This window comes from Zootoca vivipara, chromosome 6, assembly GCF_965207765.1.
Source record: "Zootoca vivipara chromosome 6, rZooViv2.hap1.1, whole genome shotgun sequence".
In the NCBI taxonomy this organism is placed as follows: domain Eukaryota; kingdom Metazoa; phylum Chordata; class Lepidosauria; order Squamata; family Lacertidae; genus Zootoca; species Zootoca vivipara.
The window spans coordinates 59,035,315-59,054,455 of NC_142589.1; the positions used below are offsets into that span (position 1 = coordinate 59,035,315).

At 45.8% G+C, this 19,141-nt stretch overlaps 3 long non-coding RNA genes across 4 annotated transcripts in view; 2 read left to right on the forward strand and 1 right to left on the reverse strand.

The window, feature by feature from the left end:
- The window catches only part of LOC132592363 (uncharacterized), a 36,933-nt gene extending 25,757 nt beyond the window's left edge, over nt 1-11,176 (forward strand). Inside the window, exon 3 of the long non-coding RNA XR_015950331.1 lies at nt 6,986-11,176. This is a non-coding gene — a long non-coding RNA (uncharacterized LOC132592363). The remainder of the gene's footprint in view (nt 1-6,985) is intronic.
- Nucleotides 11,177-11,311: 135 nt separating this feature from the next.
- Nucleotides 11,312-17,462, forward strand: LOC148685361 (uncharacterized). The gene is made up of 2 exons (XR_015950332.1): nt 11,312-14,666; nt 17,134-17,462. It is a non-coding gene; the product is annotated as an uncharacterized LOC148685361 (long non-coding RNA).
- The window catches only part of LOC118087900 (uncharacterized), a 35,470-nt gene continuing 32,104 nt past the window's right edge, over nt 15,776-19,141 (reverse strand). For both annotated transcript variants that reach the window (XR_009557747.2, XR_004692876.3), the window contains exon 4: nt 15,776-17,274. This is a non-coding gene — a long non-coding RNA (uncharacterized LOC118087900). The remainder of the gene's footprint in view (nt 17,275-19,141) is intronic.

The window sequence follows — 19,141 nt, forward strand, 5'->3', positions numbered from 1 at the left end:
ATTCCATTTTAAATCTTATCTTCTAATTTTAGCCTATTCCCCCCCTGTTCACGGCACCTCCCTTCTCGGATCAGCAAATTCCATGGTCCATAAACCAGTTTCAAACCGTTTTAGCCAGCCTTTAAACAAGAAACCTTTTTCCATTTACCCCACTCCCTTTCTGCGAAATTTTACATATCCAAATTTTCCATTCCCTCGCTGTTGCCCCTTTATTGTTTGTATCATCCACTCAATGTAGGTAAACCTCTCCCACGGTCTTTGTTCCCTATGGGTATTCTGAAGTCCAGACATAATTTCTGCTCCCCCTTCCATGGGAGCGTCATTCCCCTGATTCACGTGCTCAAAAACTTTTTCCTCTTTCTTCTCATTGCAGACTTCCTCTTGATCCAAAATCTGACATGTTTCTCGCTTTCCTTCTGTTTCTTGTTTATTCTCTTGTTCCAACGTTTTTTGTCCCTTGTCCCCTTGAAGAAGTCGATTTGTTTCCTCTAATTGAGCAATCTGTTTATATGTTCCAATAGTAAGTTCCCATAAGAGTTTCAGAGTTTTTTCTTTAAATCCAACTGTGTAATCGTATGTTGACATTTTTGTACTCCTCTCAAGGACACAGTGCAATCCCAGAGCACAGGAAGTGTTAGCATTTTTCATTCGATCGCCATTTTTCCAAACTGGTTACAATGTATTCAGAAATTAAAATCCATTACTTGTTTCTAAATTGTAATCCAAGGGAGTTTTCGTAAGCAACTTTTACAGCTCAGTTTATCAACATTGTTTCAGAACTCCCTATTACACAAATCTTGCTGAATCCGTCAGGACCGCCGATTCCAGCGGTAGTAAGAGACTCTTCTCTCTTATTAAATCTCACACTCTCCCCTCTACCTTGTCACCAAGGGGGATTTCAGCACAGTTCTTGCAGATGCATAGATATAACAAATCCACAAATGACTTGGCAATAGGTATTTTCTTAACTGTTTCCACTTTCAATCAATATGGGGGAGATCGGCTTCCGTTTTTTAAATCTCCTCCCGCTCCAAATTTAAGTCCCCCCCCCAAAAATTTTTTAGCCTTCTTACTCACGGTAATCTATTTTTTGAATCCTTTTTCTTTGGAAGTATTCAGCGCTCTCCGCCTCCGGAACGGAGCTTCTCTTTGCGAAGGCAACAATGGTGCTCAAAATGGCCCCGCGACTACAACCCTCCTCGCTCTGGAGCTCTTATTAGAGCCTACCAGAGAGTTGGGGAGTCCGAATTGGGGCTCCGCTGAGACTTTTCGTCCCTATAACGCTCGATATAGGGCTCTATGGGGTGCAGCGTCGCCCCCGCTGCTTCCCCCCCCTCGCAAAGACGGGCTGCCTCGGAGATCGAGACAGACCCCACCGGACGGCGCTGGCGCTAAACCGGAAGCCTATGTGCTATAAATGTCTGGTGTGTAAGCAGTCTACAAAGAGGGAGGGCAAGATAGAGGTGTATTAAACTGTCCTTGGTGTGGAGAAAATGCACAAAAATAAGTTCTTCCTCACGATGGTCATTAGAAACTGGGACAATTCAATGAAACCAGATAAGAGGAGACTCAGAGAAAGCAGAGGCCTTCTTTACACAATACTGTACACAGTTGGCTTGCAGAAATCACTGACACACGAGCCACTGGTGGCTACCCAATTAGGTTACTTTAAAGGGGGATTAGATAGAGGAGAAGTCATGATGGTTATATGTTGGGATGATTGAGACTTTCATTTCCATACTTTTAAGAAAAACCAGAATGATTTGCAGTTCCTGGATCAGAATAGTTATCCTTCACAGAATGATTCAGATATGGGTCATAAGAGACTTATGAATGAAAGCGTGTGAAACTGATGTGAGTCAGAAACAGGTTGATCTGTCCATCCCTAGTTACTGAGAACCTCCATGATCAGAGGTCATACGCTATTGAAAGCTGCTAGAGAGTAATTGCTGGGGAGGACAATTGCCTTCATGTCCTGCTTCTGAGCTTTCCAGAAGAAACTGGTTGGCTGCTGTAAGGCTCAGGGTGTTATACTAGATACATAGTCCTCAGTGTTTCCACACCTAGGACCCATATTGAGCCCAAGCATGTATTTTGGGAACCCACTTCATAATATACTCGCTCGCTCGCTCTCTCCTCTCTCTATATATACAGTGGTACCTCGGTTTAAGTACACAATTGGTTCCGGAAGTCTGTCCTTAACCTGAAGCGTACTTAACCTGAAGTGAACTTTCCCATTGAAAGTAATGGAAAGTGGATTAATCCGTTCCAAACAGTCCGCGGAGGACTTAAATTGAAGCGTACTTAACCTGAAGCGAACTTTCCCATTGAAAGTAATGGAAAGTGGATTAATCCGTTCCAGATGGGTCCGTGGAGTACTTAAACTGAAAGTACTCAAACCGAAGCGTACTTAAACTGAGGTATGACTGTATATATATATATTGGGACCCAGGTGGCGCTGTGGTTAAACCACTGAGCCTAGGGCTTGTTGATCAGAAGGTTGGCGGTTCGAATCCCTGTGACGGGGTGAGCTCCCGTTGCTTGGTCCCAGCTCCTGCCAACCTAGCAGTTCGAAAGCACGTCAAAATGCAAGTAGATAAATAGGAACCGCTACAGCGGGAAGGTAAACGGCGTTTCCATGTGCTGCTCTGGTTTGCCAGAAGCGGCTTTGTCATGCTGGCCACATGACCTGAAAGCTATACGCCGGCTCCCTCGGCCAATAATGCGAGATGAGCGTGCAACCCCAGAGTCGGTCACGACTGGACCTAATGGTCAGGGGTCCCTTTACCTTTACCATATATATATATATATATGGGTGGGTTTATGTCAAGATTATATATCGCTTAATCAAAATAATATCTCTAAGTAGTTTGCGTAAAAACTTTAAAAATATTAATTAAAATAGTAAAAACAGGTTTGATAGATGTAATAAAATGATCAAAATAATGAAAAATCAACAGATTTTAAATGCAAATATACACAATAACGTTACCTGTCAAAGTAGGCTTGCCTAAACACAAAAGGGTTTCAGCAGGCACCAAAAGCGAAGGGATCTGTCTAATTTCAATAGGCAGCGAGTTCCAGAGCATAGGTTTGATTAAATGTGCTGAACAAGCATTATGTGGCACTTGTAGAAGTGCCAGTTCCTGAAACTGCAGCAGTCAAGTGAGTAGATATGAGGTGAGGTGATTGTTCCCAAGCTATTAAGAGTTTTATATATTGATACCGGTAGTAACCCATTGAATCTAGCCTGGTAACAAATCAACAGCCAGTGCAGATTTCCGAGCAGGGGTGTAATATGCTGATAGGGTCTTACTCCTGTCACTGCTCATGCTTCAGCATTGTGCACTAACTGCAATTTCTGGACTGAGAGCAAAGGAGGCCCCACATAGAGTGCAATGCAGTTATGCTCCCCTGCTGCCGCCGCCCACCTTAGGTCAGGCTAAAACCCTGTAGTGGCTCTTCACCTGCCATGGGCCTAATCCAGCATGGGTGAGAGGTGTTGTGGCTAATGAGGGGGTGTTGCCTGGAAAGCACCCCAAGGGCCAAATAGACAGGAGTGAAGGGCCGTATTTGGCCCCTATGTCTGAGATCCCACACTCTCTTTTCCGGTTTGGATTCAAGAGCTAGAGGGGACTCATTTGGGCTGTTGTAGGGCTTATGCATACTTGTCTTAATCATTTCAAATCATTTCCAATCAGCCTTAATCATTTCCAAGCCAATACACAAACTGAAAAGCAGATATCCTTTGAAATTCACGCAGCTACAAATCCTGCAATGTTCTCCAATCCCCCCCTATATATATATATATCAAAATGCATGTAAGTTAGTGAAAACAATGCAGGAATGCATTCCATCAGGGGAAATTGATTGCAGAAATGTGTGCAAAATTGCATAGAATAATTCATATATTGGGAGAAATGAACAGGAAAGTGCACAGGAATTTTTGTGTGATTAAAAAAAAAAGCAAACTGATGTGGGAATGGTGTGAACTGGACTTGAAATGGGAAAACCGAGGAACTGAAAAGAACCAAAACTGACAGATTGGTCTGCCCCTAGGTTCTGCACCCAAGGAACAAATCGCAGTGCAGGGAGGGGACTTTGACCCAGTTCCTGCTATGTTTGTGGGAGGGTTCATATGATCCCAGACGCAGAGGCAGTAGAGTAGGCCAGCATCTTAGGAATGCAGCCAACAACATCTCATAAAAATAATCTGACTGGGTCAAACCCACAGCCCTCTTATCCAACAACAAAGAGTCAGGCACCTTTGGAAAGCGCCAAAGCAGGGTACAGAAGGGAGGTTGTCCCCAGCGCCTGATACTCAGGGATAGCCCCCTTCTGTCCATGGAGGTTCTGCTTAGCTGCCAAGATAAAAGGCTTTTGAGAGATCTGCCTTCTGCAGATTTGTCTAAACCCAATCCAGCTTCCATTCTGGATTCTTTGGGACTTCTGAGTAATAAGTTTATTTCTACCTGCCAGAAGCAGTTTAGTCATGCCGGCCACATCACCCAGAAATTTGTCTGCAGACAAATGCCGGCTCCCTCGGCCTGAAGGTAGACGTGAGTGCCGCACCCCTTGGTCGAATTCGACTGGACTTAACTGTCCAGGGGTCCTTTACCTTAAATGGGCAGTCAGGATCCCAGCCATCCAAAATCACAAAGTGGAAAAGTGATGAACTCTCAGCTCAACCCCCTTGAGAGTGTGAAGCTGGCAAGAGCACCTTCTCTGCAGGCAAGTGGGAGGATGGGGGCAGCTGTCTGGAGCTGCTGCAAAGCTAGACTCCAGAGCTCCTTTTGTGTTTGCTAGGTTTGGGCAAACCTAACTGGCACTTTCCGAAACAATATGCAAACCAAAACACTTCCTTGAGTTTTCCAGTGCAGTTCTCCAGCGAAGCAACGTGTCGTAAAATGCACATACTAGAGGGAAGTGTGTATTAAAATGCATACAAAAGTGCAAATAGCATACATATGGGGAAATTGCTTTGCAAAACTGTTTATAAAAGGCAAATCTGCAAATAAAAATGTGTATATTAAGAGAAAATTGCACTCATCCACATGCTTGAGATCAACCCTGATGTGCTAGCTTTCTCTGGTACATGGGAGAACAATACAAGCATCCCTCTCCACCACCTCTGCATTCTACCACTTTATGTGGCTGTGTGTAGATCAGGCCTGTCTCTCAGCCTCACCTACCTCACAGGGTTGTTGGGATGATAAAATTGGATGTCCCAAGAAGCTCATGAGTGGGGGCACAAATGTGAGGACCATCTCCTTTTGTTTGCATGCAGCATTTGGCATTCAGAGAGGCATACTGCCTTTGACAAGGAGGTTTTTTAAAGCCATCTTTGCCGATGGATGATGGTAGAACATCCCACGGAGGCTGGTCCCTTTGGGCGGACGGGGCACTGTGTCACCACCCTAGTCTACCCTAAGCCAGCCTCCACTTGCCTGCCTTCTTACTTACAAGCAGTCCAGAGAGTGGCCTTGGCTGCCAGCCCCTTAATCTCAGTGTTGCCCTTGTAGAACTCAGCAGGGAGTTGGCTCTGCCTGTCACTGGCTCTAGCTCCCCCTGCTGTTTGTCTCCTCACTTTACACCCTACCAGTCCCAACACCAACCAGCCACCACTGATAACATCTCCTCTACCGTATGTGCTGGGCTGGCGTAAGACATTTTGCTGCCTGAAGTTGCATCCAGACTGTGTCAGTATTTTGCAGGAGGGATTCAATTCTGATTCCTGGAGATGTAGCTTCATGCAATTAAAAGTGGATTAAAGCACTCTGGTGCAACAAATCTACTTAAAAATAAACAGCAGGCCTTTTGTGGTTAGGAAAGTCACAGGGAAGTGCATTATTTAAAAGTGTGGGATAGATGGTTGATTAACAGGAAGATGTATAAATGGTGCAGAAGCAAATCAGGATGAAATCAGGATAAATGCTTGTGGTTGTACAACTCCACAAGCAAATAAGAATGAATGGGCTCCTTTAGTAGGCGGGATGTGTTAGGCCACCTTTTAGGTGTGTGCATGTGTGTGTGTGTGTGTGTGTGTGTGTGTCTGTGTCTGTGTGTTTAATTTTGTATTGGTTTTATTTATTTACAGTATTTTATATTGCAAGTCACTCTGAGCTTACATTTTGGTTTTTTAAAAATAATAATGATAAAGACAGACACCGTGAAGTCTCTGCATAACCTTTGTGTGAGCAAATCAGGATGAATGCTCAATAGGTCATCTAGAGGCAAAATACAAGGTGGGGCCAGGGCCGGTGCGTCCATTAAGATGAACTAGGCAGTTGCCTAGGGCGCCAAAATGGAGGGGGCGCTGGTGTGTCTCCCTGCTCGCAAACACTCTCTCTGCTGCCGCCACCACTTTCGCTCCTGCTGCTGCTTGCTGCTGCAGAGGCGCTTCCCTGCAATGCCACACGACGGAGCCAGAAATCGGGGGGGGGGGGAGCTCAAACCAATCAATCGAAGCAGGCTGGAAGGCGGGGGAACCTGAGCGGGCGCGCGTCCAGTTGTTAGGCAGACGGGTTAAAAAAAAGGAAAGGAAAAAAGAGCGCACGGCCTTCAGGGTGGGGCGGGGCGGTGGAGGACACGCTCCACACTCCAGGCTCCTCCCCTCACATGCCTCCTTAGCCAATCGCTGAGCGGGAAGGTGGGGGGCGCCAGAAGGTGATCTCTCCTAGGGCGTAAAAAACTCTAGCACCGGTCCTTGGTGGGGCCCCTACATTCCACACACAGAAACCAACCAGATTGGCCCTCCAGCACTAGCAGCAGCACAGCATCTTCCACAGCGTCTGAGAGCCATAGGCTAGCTTTGGGGGCCAGGCTTGCATTTCCCACGCTGCTCTGTCCTCCCACAGCTTGCCACAACTTTCTACCTCCATGGCGTTGGATGCTTAAGGCAGCTGCCTCACTCTGCCCAACGAAAGGGCTGGCCATGCCCATGAGTTTCTCTGACCTCCACTAACAGGTTTTTCTTACTTTTCAGGGATCTTGCTGGGTTCCTCTGTGAGGCTCAAGACAGGAGATGAAGCTGCCCGCTCCCTCCTGAGCCTACATACTTCTTCATATGCCCATATGGAGTCGGCTGGCATTATGGAATGTTAAGAAGTATGTATCATTGGGATGGGATCCCTGCCTGGAATGACCTCTCCTCTTCAGCTCTCGGCACACAATTTTCAGGAGCAGGCAAAAAACACTGAATACTCCACACAGAGCAGCTGCTAGAGAAGGGAAAGGAGTGAGTGCTTGCCTGTATGCTTTTGTGCCCCTGGCGCTGGTAAAAAGGAACCAGATCGACTGGCAAATGGATTTGGTCCCCTTCAACCAGCTGTAGTGGTACATGCAACCTCTGGAACGCCTGTCTGGTTTACCCGTGACCCCAAGAACATACTTGTGTATGCCACCATCCCATGAAAAGGCAGAAACATGGCAGAGTTTGGGCTGCAGAATCAAGGTTTCCATGATTATTCTCTCTCTCTCTCTCTCTCTCTCTCTCTCTCTCTCTCTCTCTCTCTCCTGCTTCCTCACTCCTTTCATTTCCAGCAACGTGTTGTAAATAATAGCTTGGAAATACAGTATGGCAACATTTGCTGAAATATCAAAAGCCAGGAAACAGTTGCAGAAGGTGTTCAGATATTTATGTGTATTTAAAGAATTTTTATCCTCAAAATTAATAAATCCCAAGTGTCAATACAAACAAGATGGTTCTTTCCCATAGACTGAAGGGCTGTCCACACTTCTGCTTGCCCTGTGCCTAGAAAGCACAGGCCTGAGCAGTTTTGCTTTTGTCCTCCTCCTTTCCCCTGGAAAACCTGTTCTTTAGTGCTAAATTGAAGCAAACGTCAATCTGGAGAAAATCCAACTGATGTTTGCACCAATACAGTGGGTTATGCCGGGAGAAAGTGATGGGGTAAGTGGAAGTGTGGATGAACCCTGACAGTCTAAAATATATGGCACAAAAGGAAAAGAAACGGGGAGGGAGGAAATCAAGTCAAGAGGCAGGGGTTTCAGTAACCTGTAGAACTCTTTGCCCCTCCTGGGACTGGCAGAAGCAGAACGAATTGTGCAAAACAGTAAAAATTCTAAATAAATGGTTCAACACGAGTCCTGCTGGACCAGGCCAAAGGTCCATCTAGTTCAGTGTTTCCAGTGGTGGCCAGTAGAGCACAGAAACAGCAAACCCACCTCCCTGGCCACATTTTCCATTTCAGCAACATAATTAACTTGTGGAACTTACTAAGACATTATATGGAGTGTCCAGTGGCAATATGGAGTAGGGATTCCTGTACCATTCACATTTGTATAGAAGAGAGAATGTTGAAGGGGTATCTTTTCTCATCCTGCAGGTCTCTGGAATGACAAATAGCACTTGCCAAAATCTTTTTTTATACAAGACCATCACTGTATAGCTCTACCCTACATAGTTGGTCTCTAGAAGGCCCCACATCAGTCCGCAGCATTGCCAGATATAAAGGGATGTTGGGCACCAGAGCTTGGAAAGGGCTTCCTTGTGGGCCTTGGGGAGCAGTAGCTTATCAGAAGTAGACAGTGCTCCCCTGAATAAGCCAGCAGTGTGACTCAGAATAAGGCACAGAGATGTCCGCAGGTGTCTTCTGCTTCTGGTCACTGAGGCAACCTGAGGGAATCAAGGTTTTAAGTGCTCCTGAGCCTGGATACCTCAGGCTCCCTACTCTCGCATTCTGCAGTTAGGGAGATGACACTGAATTCAACCAGGGCTTGCTGGTCACATGCTGACTTTAGCATTATGGTCTGAGAAGCTGCAGGGTTCACTTTGTGGAATCAGGTGCCAAAGGATCAAGCGGAAGCAGGCTAGGGGACCCCCCCCACACACTCATACTTAGTTGTGAACCACAGATCACTCAGTATATATGTGGTTCCCCATCTCTGCTCCCTCACACCCTGCTTCTGTGAGTTGATGGCAGTTGGATTCCTCATTTGTTTTTTAATTAATAGATCATAGTTAACCTGAGCTGGCCATTTCAATCCTTCAGAAATTTTATCCTCAAAAGATGTGATCGGCTTATTAGTGGACATTAAATCATATCTTCCGGCTATGCAAAACATCCCTTGCGTGAACATTAAATAACATGATGGATTTGGGCTCCCACCCCCTCCCTACCAGCCCATTGCTTTTGCTAACCATGCAAAGAGGCAAAGAGCTCTGCAGGAGGACATGGAAGCCCTGCCTGCTAGATCAGGAGGCAAGTGAAACAACATCCATGAAAAGCCTTAGAAACACATTGGGGGGGGGCTCACTAAGAGAGAAATTTAGTTTTAAAAAGCTTTATTGCTTAAAGGGTTTACATGGGTGCCATAGAGCAATCCATTGCTGTAGGGAAGGCAAACAATCCACATTGCTTAAGCCAAGTGTGAACATGGTAAGATTCCTTTCCAGCCCCATCAGCCAGCAATATCAGTCTATACAGAGCATCTTCCAGACCAGGGAGTCTCACATAAGTGTCCCAACTCATGACCTTTCCCTCCTACACCATCAGTTGTTGATGCTGCCATCGGTCTGACCAAAAGGCTACAGCATTGTCAGAGGTTGCGGAAGGCAATGAGGAGGCTTTGGCACTAAAGGGCACCTGAAAGTGTTCCAAGACACAGATTTATTTGTTTTTACTAGCACTACTTTAGTTTTTCACTCTTGTACTCTTCCATTCAATCCTGTTAAATATTTATATCAAAGTTCTCACCCTTTGAAACAAATAATGGAAGTGTTTGTTTGGTGTAGCCTCCTTCTCCCCCCACCCCTTCAGCCACCACTATCCTGCACTCTTCAAGGTCACATTTTAGTTCTATTTCAAAGCAGCAAAATAAAAAAGGCACCAAAATCAAGCACTGCCTCTCTACCAAGGGACAATGCCATGTCTAAAATGCACCACAGGGGGTTGGACTAGATGACCTTTGGAGTCTCTTCCAAATCTACAATTCTGTAAGGCTCATGGGTAGCCAGCGAAGCATTCCGCCACACGTTGAACCTGAGCATATCTGTGAAGCTCAGGAGCTCCCACGTGGTATTCCAAAGTTGAGGAGCTGAATGATGCAATAGATTAAATCCTGGCCCTCATCATCCTTTTGTTTGCTCTTGAAATTATTACAACTTTTTCTACATTACGTCGCCTGTTGTTACCCTTCCTGGGTCCTGTGCTGCTCTATTAATGTCTTCCTGTGGCTCCAGGGCAATGAGATGAAAATTAATGCATGCAACTGACTGCTACACAGTATGGGGTTGACCAGCAACAACAGAGGAAGCTACACTCAAACAGTAGCATTCTATAAACTGCCAAAAAATTGAGCCCAGTGGTCTACCCCAGTGGCAGCTGGTGCCCACTAGATCTAGTGTGACTGCCAGGAAGTCTCAGTGGGGTGGTGAATGAGCAGTCACGGGGGTGTGGCCAAGTTGTTCTAGTTTTCTCCCCATCCTCCTCCCTACCGTGGACACTGGAGCACCATAATTTAACTTAAGTAAACTGAAAAGCATCTTTCTTTGATTCAGAAAGGATGCCTGTTGTTGCAGTTGCTTCTCTGTTGGGTGAAAATTTGTGTAGATCCCACCAGTTCTGGTTTTCTTCCTGTCCTCTCCCTTGGCGGGGTGTGGGGAGTTGGGCCTTAAACACTGCAATTTTATTAAAATTTAGCACTTAAATATCTTCTTACCATGTTTCAGAAGAGGACCCTACTGTCACAATTTCTAGTCATGCCAAATAAAAACTGTAAGTAATCTCCACTGAATCCCATGGGGATTGCTCCCTGATAAGTATGTACAGGATTGCAACCTGAATGGATATAAACAGGGGTCGGCAAACTTTTTCAGCAGGGGGCTGGTCCACTGTCCCTCAGACCTTGTGGGGGGGCAGACTATATTTTGAAAAACAATATGAATTAATTCCTATGCCCCACAAATAACCCAGAGATACATTTTAAATAAAAGGACACATTCTACTCATGTAAAAACATGCTGATTCCTGGACCGTCCAGAGGCCAGATTTAAAAGGCGATTGGGCCACATCCGGCCCCCAGGCCTTAGTTTGGGGACCCCTGGATATAAAAGTGCTACAGTACACAGGACTGTTAACATAGGACAACAGAAGTTACCAGACCTGTAGGAGAAGATGGTTCTCCTCTCTCAGCTTATTCACTTCTACATCTTTTTCCCCCAGATTGTGGAATAAGGTAGAGGAATATTAAACAGACTAGGACCTCGGAGACCTGGGTTAAAATCAGCCAGGAAACTCGCTGTGTGACCTTGAGCCACTCACTCAGCCAAACCTACCTCAAAGGTGAGGATAGCATGGGAGAAAGGAGAACCATGAGTGCCACCTCCAGAGCCTTTGAGGAAAGGTTGAATATAAACGTAATAATAATAAAAAAGGAATATCGTAATAGAAATAAACATCTCTCTCTAGCCTGCTTGCTCCCAGTTTTGAATCGGGGGAGGGGAGGCAAGTTTGGAATCATGAAAAAAGGCTTACCTAAAAAAAAGGGTTGGACAGTGTTCTCGAAGCTACGGACATGAGTTTGACCAAACTGCGGGAGGCAGTGGAAGACAGAAGTGCCTGGCGTGCTCTGGTCCATGGGGTCACGAAGAGTCGGACACGACTAAACGACTAAACAACAACAACAAAAGGGAGGGGAATAAGAATCTCCATCCCAATTTCCCTCATACCAGGGACTCAGGTAGACAGTCCAGGTGACTTACACACAACACTGCAGTTTTATTAAAATGTAGCACTTAAATATCTTGCAGAGGGACTCACCAGCCTGACATTCCTTGTGTCACAGCACCACCCTTATAACGAACGGCCAGGGAATGTACTGCAGTTCATAAAGATAGCTGGGCCAGATTTGAGAGACGGATGGAAATTAGTTGGCTGTTTAACTATTGTTTCAGGCTTTGCTGCCAAAGGCCCAATTACACACAATGCATATTTACTGGCTGCCAAAGAGGTCAAAGGAGTGACTAGGCAAGGACTCTAGGAAACACAGAGGTTCCCCACTTGTGTTTTAGAGGCCCAGGGGCAAATCTATACAGGCTAAGGAAGGGGATGGGCTGAGCAACAGCAAGTAGGGTTGCTACCCTGTTTCCCCTATTTTAAGACGTAGTCATAAAATAAACCAAAGCAGGATTTTTAAAGCAAGGAATATAAGCCATACCCCGAAAATAAGACATAGTGATAGGCGCAGCAGCAATGCCAGCCGTGGCAGGAGGAGGAGGAAAAAAATAAGACATCCCCTGAAATTAAGCCGTAGTCTGGTTTTTTTTAAAGGAAAAATTAATATAAGACGGTGGCTTATTTTCGGAGAAACACGGTATCCTATTTCTAGCCCTGCTCCTATGCCTTTAACACCAGCGCTTTAATGCATTAAGAGAGCCATGGAGCATATGCAAAATGCAGTATTTCTCCTAATATTGCTGAATTGCCCTAGTCAGCCTTTGCATAATTATTTTTAAGAATAATATTTATATTCTTCCAAGAAGAGGCAGACAAGGAGGAAAGCAAGGCAGGAGAGGAAGGGTTGAAATAATTTTAGTCTAAAGCATGGGTTCCCACTCTTTGAAATCCAGTCCTGATTCCCACCCAGCAGCTATTCATCACTGAGTAAGCCCCACTGGACTCAATAGGACTTCTGAATAGGTTAGACTTTCACTGTAAAGCACCGTCACCCTTTGTTTACCACAACTAGGAATGGCACCCATGTCCCCCCACCCTCGTTTCTTTCTTCCTTTCAATAACAACAGGCCAGATCACCCCCATGAAGAAGAAGACAGGGAGCACGTGCCATTCATCTCCCCATTCCCATGACCTAAAAAAAGGGGGGGCACATTTTAACACTAAAAAATAATTCAGGGCCCCAACCAAGGCAGGAACAGCAGAATGAAGAAGAGAAAGCCAGCATGTGTGGCCCCCTCAGGTAAGAAGCGGCACTGCACGTGCTCACAGCCTGCGTTGTGATTGGCTATAGGCGGCCATAGCCCCGGCTCCACATGCTTCCTTCCTCTCACATGCTAGGTGAATTCTCCTGCCTGGACTGACAGGAATGGAGGCGGTGGGAGGGGGGCAGGGGAGGCAAAAGGGGCACCTCAGAGGGATGAGCCACCCCAGCCAAAGGCTCAATGGCCACCTGCCTGTGCTCCTGCCTTCCTGTGTTTCGTTTCTGCCCTGGAGACTCTTGGCTAGGAGTTCAAAAGGGCAGGTTGGCTGGTTTCAGGTGCTGAAGAGAAACAAGTCTGGGGAGAGTGCAATTTCCAGCCCCTGGAAATGGAAATGGGAAGGCAGAATGAAGTTAAGGCCCAGCAGGAGAGCGGACACAGAAAACCTTCTACGGCAGGGTCCTGGGCACCCCGATGGACCAGCCTCCTCTGGAAGATAACGCCAATAAAAGTATTACATTTGAGGAGATTGCTTTGCAGAAATGTGTACATCAGGCAAATTGCAAACAAAAACGTGCTATTAAAACAACGTTGCACTCGAGTGCTGGTGAATTTTCGCCAGGTCTTTTTAAATGATTGCACAATGGTGCAGAAACATGAAGAAGTGACGTTAAGGCTGGAGAAACTGAGAAACCAAAGTTGACATATTTGCTCATCCCTAGGTGGAGCCAAAGCCAAAGGCAGGCAGAGACAGCTGAGTCTCGGTTGTTGGGGGTTTTTTTGGTCCCTGTCCTCCCCCTGCTGAGTTTTACAAAGGGGGCTCTGAGGCCGAGGTGGAGCAGGAAGCTGACAGGCAGGGCCACCCCCTGGATAGGATGCAAGTCGGAAGGCAGCTAGGTTGCGGTTGGCTGGCTGAGGGCGGACTGAGCATGGTGGGGCGGATTTGCCTGTGGTGATGAACTCCCCATGTCACTGCTGTTGCTGCTCCCCTTGCCAACCTTACAAAGTACTGTACAGCCCCCCCCCCCGTAAAAAATTGCTGGTCAGCTGAGGCTCAACAGGCCTTTTCAAGCATTAAAAGGCTGCTTATGTCAAGTGATTGTGGTTCAGGCTTTGCTTGTTGGTTCCTCATACAACCTGGAGAAGAGAAGGTTAAGGGGTGATCTGATTGTTGTTGTTGTTTAGTCGTTTAGTCGTGTCCGACTCTTCGCGACCCCATGGACCATAGCACGCCAGGCACTCCTGTCTTCCACTGTTTTATTGTTTTTAAATGAAGTTAAATGCTTTAACTTTATCTTAAACTGGATCCTTTGAGAAAAAGGGGGGGATATAAATCTAATAAATAAATTAATAAGTAAATAATAATGCAAAGATGGGAAACCGGTGACCCTTGAGACATCGCTAGCATTTAGAATCCAAAGGGCGCTTTGCATGTGCTCAAAAGTGGAATAGAATAAATAAAAGTATATTTTTCCTTATTACATGTTCCAGGGCTGGGCCTTGACAATGAAAAGATGTTTCACATTCAAACTTAGCTTCACATCTTGGCCTTAAAGAGCTGGTGTTCACCCAAGCAACGCAGCTGCTGCGACCTCAAACAGACATGTCCAAATATAGAAGAGCTGCGGCTTCTAGCTTCCTTCCTCAGCTCTACTGAGCTGGCATTGTTGTGACATCTTTTTCTTTTCTTTTTTGGGGGGAGGGATGACTCCAAAGGTAGAGTCGCATCTGACACCCAAGAAATGGAGTACTGAAGCAGAGGAAGTTACAGGTAGGTAGCCGTGTTGGTCTGAGTAGAAGCAAAATAAAAAAAAATCATTCAGTAGCACCTTAAAGACCAACTAAGTTTTTATTTTGGTATGAGCTTTCGTGTGCATGCACACTTCTGTACTGTATTTTGAAGCAGAGGAAGTCACTGTATTTTAAGGAATACTGTTATGGGTTTGCAGGGGGCAAGGATCACCTAAAAATCCTGGATCCCGGATTCCCACCCACCCAATAATTTCTAAAGTTAGTAAATGCAGGCTGAATCAGTTTCTGTTTCTTGGTCATAATCACTTTATATTTATTTATGGCTTTCCCCACAAATACATTGTGTGCAAAGTGGCTCACCGAAAATTGACAACCACAGATAGCAAATCATATAATTGTAGAGCTGGAATGCACCCCAAGGGTCATCTAGTCCAACCCCCTGCAATGCAGGAATCACAGACAAATATCCCTTGACATATGGCCCTCCAGATGTTTTGGACTACAATTCCCATCTTCCCCGACCACTGGTCCTGTTAGCTAGGGATCATGGGAGTTGTAGGCCAAAACATCTGGAGGGCCGCAGTTTGGGGACGCCTGGTTTAGAAACCTCCAATGAAGGAATTCCTGGCCAGGAACTACCTGGGGAGAAGAACCATCATGCAGTAAGAGAGAAATCAATAGGCCACTGACACAGTTACCTTGTGCCAGCAGAGAAGTGTGAGCCCCTCCCATGCAGCGATGGTAAGCAGAGACAAAGGCCAGGTTTAGGATTTCAGTGTTGGATTATGTAAAATGGGAGTGGGAATGTTGCCAGGACAACAGGGAGCATGATGTCACCACAGGAGGAGTGCCCTTTTAAACTAAGGATTTCCCCCCCCTACAAGTGCTGCTGGGAAGAAGGAGGAGGAAGTGAGCAGAACTCCATGTGGGGGACTGAAGGGTAGCAGCGCAGCTGGCTGATTTGGATAACATGCTAAGCTAGTTCATGCCCTAGTGTGAATGTGTGGCCGAATGTATAGCCACTTCGCTTCTGTTGCGCAGCCTTGATCTTAATCTGTGGGGTGTGGTTTAGCAGCTCTCTCAGATAAACCACGAGCTATAAAAAGAGATAAGGATTTAAATTCAGTTCCTGTTTAAATCCATATTTATTAAATTTGCACTTTTCGAAACAATACAAGCACCAAAAGACAGCCATGTTGCAAAATTTGCACTTAGCCAAATTTTGCAAGGGAGTTCTTTAAGCTAGTTATATTTACAAGAATGCATATTATCATCATCCGTATTAATACACAACTTTTAAATATACAATTCCTTACAAGCAAACAAATGAGTGAAATCAATATGATTAAGTGCAATACCTCTCGATACCTGTTTGTTCAATTAGCTTTCCACCCTGCTTTCTTCACTAGGCACTCAAGGTGGGTAACACCAGGACATTTCAATACAATAGAAGACAACTGTCAGAAGCCAGCAAAAGCACAATTCAAATATTAAACAGAGCAGTAAATACACCCCCATAAAAAGACGACAGTGGTCAATCAACCATCCTAGCAGGTAGAAGGCCTGTTTAAACAAGGTCTTCACTTCCCAGGGTGTGCTTCTGCAAGGAGAGAGTAAAAAACTTGGGCACAGTCATGGGAAAAGCCCACTGGCCCATTCCTGCCAAGTGCAGGATGCAGAGAATCATGGATTTTTGGCTTTTAGAGCAGTCAGGACTACTTTAAGTAATGGACCAGGTGTGCTATGTGAGAGTTCTCATTGGACTCCAATTCCCACCATCCCTGACCTCTGGACCTGAGAGGTTGGTGGAAGTTGGAATTCAATGCCATCTGAGTGGCCAAAGGTTCCCCACCCTGTGTGAAAGGGACAACAAGCCCTATCTGTCCTTGCATCTGATCACCTGCTGAGTTGCTTTGAGACAACCTATTTATTGAACGCTCATCCTGATATGTTGGCACAGAGTTTGCAGAGAGGTTAGGCGGTGTCTTCTGCTTATTCAGCATTCATTCTGATTCACCTGCAGGGAAACATCTTGCCAAGTAATTGTCTGGAAGCACTCATAGAATGGGGTTCAGGATGCAGAGCTTCATTCAGGCCAGCAGAGGGCACCTCAGACTGTGTGTTGCCTAACAAGGACCTTTTCAACAGAGAGAGAGAGAGAGATGGAACAGGCTGGGTGAAAAGACTTTGGAGAAAGAAGCAGATTCTCCAACGGGGAGTAGTAGATAGGGGTGGGGGAGAAATTCAGTGAAGTTTCCATTTTTAGCCAAATTCATAAAATTCACACTTTCTGAAACAACCAGTGTTTAAAATTGTAAATGCATATAGCAGGGGGAAATGTGCCTTAAAATGAATTATGCTAGCATTTGTCTGTCTCAGGAGATAATGGAGGATTGTGCCTTTAGGGGTGAGGTCAAGCTGTTGGATGGTTGCAGCGCCTGCTGTGGCTGTAGAGACTGATGCAGGAGAAACATGTTTTGTTGCAGCTGGGGCAGATGAAGGCATCCAGATGTGCTGCTGCAGATGCACCATGGCGTTTCTTCTCTCTGTGCTTCTCCCTGCGGTGATTCCTCCTCTGGCCACTGCCATGCATAAATGAATTGACTGCCTCCAGGCACTGTGGTCGCCTGCAGGAAGAAACACCACGGACAGAATAATTGCCACACACAGGAAGAACAAAGATATAGTTTGGGTTCCTCACTTGTAGTTTTATAAGTCATTTCATGTGTCAACCTGGATAGAAGTTATTAATATTGCAGTTGTTGTATAAGGGATTGTTATTTATTATGATCAATAAACTTGTTTTCTGGAAGCGCCCCAAATCCCTGCTTGCTTGCTTACTTCCTTATGATTCTGCCCCAAGAGTCCGTTATTACAGTGTGCATTAAAATATATGGGCACCATCTCAGAGCTTTGTTCAGGCTTTGCCTCTAGACTGTTAAGACAAGAATTGCTTCCAGAGAATGTATTTGTTGAGCATTCATAGGAACAATGGAAGCTGCCTTCGACCTGCATATCTATCTCTGTATTATCTACACCAGAGGCAGTGAACCTCAGGTCCAGAGGTCAAACGTGCCTCTTTCAGGCATCCCTTTTTGGCTCTCAGGACTCTCTGTAGACCACCCTTTGCCAGCCTAGTGCACTCCTGATGTTGTGGACTACAATTCCCATCAGTCCCAGCCAGCAAAAAGTAAGTGGGGAGAGTGGACCTGTGAGGCATGCATCAAACAGCAGCTCCCTTTCAAAATTCCCCATGGTCCAACCAGTTGGTTGCGAAGGAGGTGCATGCGAGACAAAAAGGAGGAGGTTTAACCTGCTTGCTTGTTCTCTCTAACCATATGTGCCTGCAGAGCCAGAGATGTGGTATGAGAGAAGCACACATGCAGTGCCCCATCTTGCGCAGGTGTGCAAAAATCTGCTTCCATGTTCATTGCACACATGGCTGGATTAAGGCAGCAGTCTACTAAGCTGTCCTTTTAGACTGCCTTGTGGTGATACTTATAATTATGATCTTTGTGAAGTTACTTAGTGGAAAGTGATCCAACACGGGTCATCTGTTTTCATTCTGGCAGTGCACTGTGTCCTGGGCAGCCCTATTGCCTGGTGGATAAAGGTGGCCCTTTACAATCCTCTTATGTCTGAGAGTCATCGTAGCAGCTGGGAAAGGGCCCTTGAGAGGCCATTACTGGCAAAGGACCTCCTAAGCACCACCGGTTGCCCAAGTGTCCTCAGCAAGTGAGTGTTCCCAAACAATATTGATGAAAGGACCGTAGCTCAGTGGCAGAGCATTTGCTTTGCAAGCAGAAAGTCCCCAGATCTATCCCTGATGTATCCAGGTACAGATGGGAAGAGACTTGCCTGAAACTCTGGCGAGCTGCTGCCAGCCAGTGTAGACAATACTCAGTATAAGGCACCTTGCCAAAAATGTATTAAGAGATTATCGAATTGTAGAGTTGGAAAGGACCACAAGCACCCTCTACTCCAAATCCATGAAATGCATGAATCTGAACATGTGGTCCCTCATCCAGTTTGAAACTTCCTGTTCTGCTCTTGATAAGAGAAACTGTGTTTTGTGGTCACCCCAGTTTTGCCGCTGACCCTTCCACATGGCATTTGGGAATTGGGAAGGAGCGGTGCCACCTGGGCAGGGCTTTGGGGCAAACATCCAGGACCTCTCTGAGCAGAATGAACAAGAGTTCCCCCACCCACCAAACCAAGGCAGCAGGCCTGGCTTGCTCCATGGTGAAGTAAAGCACATGACAACTGGATGTGGTGGCAGAAAAAGAGGAGAGGAGAGGATATGGGCTTCCATAACATTTGAATGTGTTGTTAACTTATATACTGTATATTCCTGCGTATAAGACTACTTTTTAACCCAGGAAAATATTCTCAAAAGTCGGGGGTCGTCTTATACGCCCAGTCGTCTTATACGTTGGAATATACGGTGTGTGTGTATATAGATATGGATGCAAGGCTGGAAAACATAAACGTTGT